This window comes from Pteropus vampyrus, unplaced genomic scaffold (assembly GCF_000151845.1).
Source record: "Pteropus vampyrus isolate Shadow unplaced genomic scaffold, Pvam_2.0 Scaffold61, whole genome shotgun sequence".
Lineage (NCBI taxonomy): Eukaryota > Metazoa > Chordata > Mammalia > Chiroptera > Pteropodidae > Pteropus > Pteropus vampyrus.
The window spans coordinates 4739916-4744330 of record NW_011888842.1 but is presented as its reverse complement, the minus strand read 5'-3'; the positions used below and the strand labels follow the sequence as shown (position 1 = coordinate 4744330).

The following is a 4415-nucleotide window of genomic DNA, read 5'->3' as shown; positions in this document are numbered from 1 at the left end:
AGCTAGAAAATTTCTCTCTACTCTCACCCCAAACCTGGGGCAAGTGAGATCTGTTAAATAAAATTGCTAAATTGTACATTCTGTCACAAGGCACAATCCAAAATAAAGATGCATCAGAGATGCTGAGACCCATCTATGACCACGGCCAAGACCTAAGTAATGTTTCTCTGGCCACGACCATGATCGTGACATTTGTAGTGACGTGATCTCGGATACACTATTAAAGCATCTCCTGCCTTGATGTCCTCTTCTTTAAGATGGTATGCTCAATTACATGCCTCATCGAGGTTTTATCTCTTTAAATGTCTTTAAGATATTCATGAGATACTAGTTGTGTCAACTGCTATACTTATATTAACAATGATCATTGTCTTTAATAATAATATTAACACAGTTGCCACTGTTGTTGTTTTTTGACCTTGCAGAGCAATGAGGGAAAGTCTTACCGGTAAACGGAAGGAGAGATTAATATCATTCTCAAATTATCCACTCCCTCCATTTATGAATCAGCAGAAAATTGTTTGTAAGATAAGCCATCTTGTGGGGAACCCTTCTGCTTGCACCGAGAGCTAGAATTTACCCTAACTAGCATTTACACTACTGGTGGGGGTGGTATCCCCTTCTTCTGGGCAAAATTCCAACATAAATATTTAGTATATAGAAAGATTTTATAGCAAGGATGGTTGGTCATTATAATATAGGACAGATTCTTGAAAGAGGCATTTTAGCTGTGGATAAAGTTCAAATAGCCTTCTACCTGGAGTGGCTTAAGTTAAAGCTTCCCAGCAAACAAAGTAAATAGGTCATCTGTCAGGGCCCAGCACAGATGTTGCTCCCTCTTGAAAACCTCCCACGATTTGCAGATAATCACATTCTTATTTATAAGAGAAGCACAGTAAACTAGTGGTGGAGAGTGCAGCAGCTGCTCTGGACTACCTCAACTGACATAAAACTCTGCCAGTCACCATCTGTGTGGCCTTAGACTCATTATCTAGCCTGTGTTCTCTGTGTTTTCTACTCTGTGTTTTAACATTATATCATCTGCCTCATAGGGTTTTTGTAATCATTAAATACTATTATTATACATGTAAAGCACTTAGAACAATGCCTGACATATGGTATATATTCAATAATTATTTGCTATTTTTAATAGCGCGGCACCTCAAATAGACTATAATTTATATGTTTACATATCTGCTTTCTATATTCAGACTGTGAGTACCTTGGCATTAGAGAAAGGTGCGAATTAAAATTGTTATAAAATAATATCAATTTTTAATAGTAATAAAGACAAATAACATTAATTGAACACACACCGTATCCTAAGCATTTTTAGGTGATTTATATACAGTATCTCATTTAACCTTGTTAATCTTGTTAATCCTGAAGAAACGAAAGCTTAGATAATTTAAGAACCTTGTTCAGAGGGAAAAGCACAGTGCTTCATGATAAATCTAGGTTTCTCTCGTGTAAATCCAATGCTTTTAAACACTAGGCTAGCTTTTTCCACGGTATACAAACTACCTCTTTGAATTCTCAGCCCCCAGTGCAGCATTCACACTTAGTGAATATTCCATAAATGTTTGTAGAATTAAATGGGTTCTTAGTTTTGGGGAATGGTGATTAAATGTGATTGCTTAGAAATGAATTACTTGGCTATGCTGAACAGATTTTAAAGAGTTCTTCATCTAATTGTATCTCATCCTATATTTCTTCTTTTTCTTTCTCAAATTCACATCTGACCCTACCTCTCCTCTCTTTAAAATCTTCAATAGCTCTCAACATTTTACCAGATAAAATCCAAGCTCTCAGCATGGAGTGTTAGTTTTTCATAGTCTCTTGGGGCTTGAAAACAAAGCTGGTCAAAAGGACTACAAATGGTTTCAATGTCAGCCCCTGGTTTCAGCTTGTTAAATTAATCGCCTCAATTAATCCTCAAATACCTAATCCAGGGGGTAGGTATTAGTATTATTTTTGTTTTCTACTCTTATTTCTGGGATGAATTGATTCATTTGGACAAGGTCACAATGCTAGTAAGTGGTTGAGTGAAAATTTAAACCACAGGAATCTGGTTTGAGAGCCCCACAAACTGGATATTAAATGATGCTGTGTAGGGTGGAATGGAGCATAGATGAAAGAGCTAATTCTTCATTTAGAAGTCAGGAAAACTTCCCTGATGAAGGATGGTCAAAGAAGAATCTGGTCACAAGTAGGAATTCATCAGGCAGAGAAGACAGGAAAGAGAATTTTATTCAGAGAGAATTGCATGTGTGAAGACGTAGAGGAGGGAGAGAGAGAGGGAGGGAGAAGGGAGGAAGAGAGAGAGAGAGAGAGAGAGAGAGAGAGAGAGAGACAGAGAGACAGAGAGAGAGAGACAGAGAGACAGAGAGAGACAGACAGAGAGCGAGAGCGAGAGCGAGAGCGAGAGAGCGAGAGAGAGAGAGAGAGAGAAAGAGAGAGAGAGAGGTGGATTCTAAGTCTTTAGAACAATGGCTATCTTATTGAAGTCACCAAATATACATTTTTTAATTGAAATCTTTTTTTCTCCCTAATATTTATCTCGATCAAAATGGATACATGCACAGGGAATATACATGCCCATATAGATACATAACCTATTTAGCAATCTCAATGGACCATCAAAATGGTCTAAATTCTTACTGCATTTAAGTGTAAACCTGCTGCGATGCTGTGTGCTCCTTTTTATTTGATGAAATAATCTGAGTTATCTTTCTCTGTATCTTTCCAACATTCCAGCCTCTACAATCTCTCAGCCGCCACTTCACCTCTTGTCCCTTCCAGATCTGGCTCCCTTCCTGACATCCTCTTACATTTATGCTCCACCGAGACAGAAAGACACAAATCCAGTTCCAGCAGAAAGCACAAATATGGAACTAGAACAACATTTCTGTTAAACAGATTGTGTTGCATGGCCTGGGACTTGTGAATGTATCTATTCAACTGGGCTTTTTGTTAAATTAAAATTTATTGAAGCCAGGTCAGCAAAATTTGGTGATGTTGGGCCCCCTCCACAGGAAGGTGGAAAATTCTTTGCTAAACAGAAGCCTTCATTGAGTGGTTTTCATTGAAAGGTTTATTTCTGCCTTTAAGTACAAAAATATGTGTATATATCATATAGATATATTTAGTATCAATAATATACTTTTTTAATTTTATTTTTTAGGCAAGGCAACCCTTGGCTGACCTCACAGATTGCAAGGATGTTGTCAGCTTACAATTCCTTACTTTTTTTTATTTTTTACGCCTATAGCACCTGGTCTTCCTAGGTGGTCTCCCATCCAAATACTAACCAGGCCCGACTCTGTTTAGCTTCCGAGATCAGATGGGATCAGGCTCGTTCAGGGTGGCATAGCCATAGAGTATCATTAATAATATTTCAATGTCGATCAGTCAAAACTTATCGATAGCAACTATTAACTAATACAAATAGGTACCACCTATTCAGTAGCTTAATAAGCATGTGCTCCTTCCTAGGTTTCAGATAGAGCCTGCATCCCTCAACTCCCCCTGCTCCCCATGTAGAGGAGTCTCTATTGTAGTTAACACTCCTGGCTTCTTGCAAGAACCTTGATTCTAAGATGCGTAGATAAGTGAGTCACTGACCCCGTGGGGTAGCAGACATGAGTCTGTGTTTCTCAATTAGAGGTTATTTACTACAAGTTAGTGAATATCAGGAATTCGCTTGTTCCTGCTTCTTCACCCAGTGATTCAGTGACTGTGGATCACTTTCTACTTTGCCTGAGGCCTTCACTTGCTCTCTTGATGACATTCCAGGGCTTGAGGAAGGTCGGGGAGTGTGGCAATGGGCTTGGCAAGTCCATTTAGCCTCTCATTAAACTAAAACACATTGTTCAAAAACTTTAAATGTAATACTTTATTTTAAACTGACTGATTCCTGGATCAATATCTCCCTTGAGTCAGAATGAAGGCAAACATATAGTTATAACGTATAATATAACATGTTATATATAACATATATATTATATATGCACATAACTTATACACACATACATATTACATTTATAATGCAGATTGAATTATATATGTGTACATGTGTTTTATATAATATATAGGTTATATCATGACTATAACTTTGATTATGAATTTATGAATATGAATATAATTTATGAATATAAAATTTGGACATAAAGTAAATAATAACTTTAAGATGATAGATATCGTTATCTTTTTACAAATATCATTGCTTTAGTGAAGGAACTTATTTGCAATTGAGCAGCCAGTCAGCTCACTTTCAAACCCAAGTTTGTCTCAATTCAAAGCTTATGCTCACAACCAAACAAATCACTTCTTAACAATTACTTGACACCTTTTAGAAGCCTGATTGAACTGTTTATGGGTATGGGAAAGTGGATCTAAATTCTGACTTCTGCTTA

At 37.1% G+C, this 4415-nt stretch overlaps 1 pseudogene; it reads right to left on the bottom strand.

Annotated features, from left to right (window-relative positions):
• Nucleotides 1–3262: 3262 nt before the first annotated feature.
• Nucleotides 3263–3381, bottom strand: LOC111740317 (annotated as a pseudogene).
• Between the last annotated feature and the right edge of the window lie 1034 nt (nucleotides 3382–4415).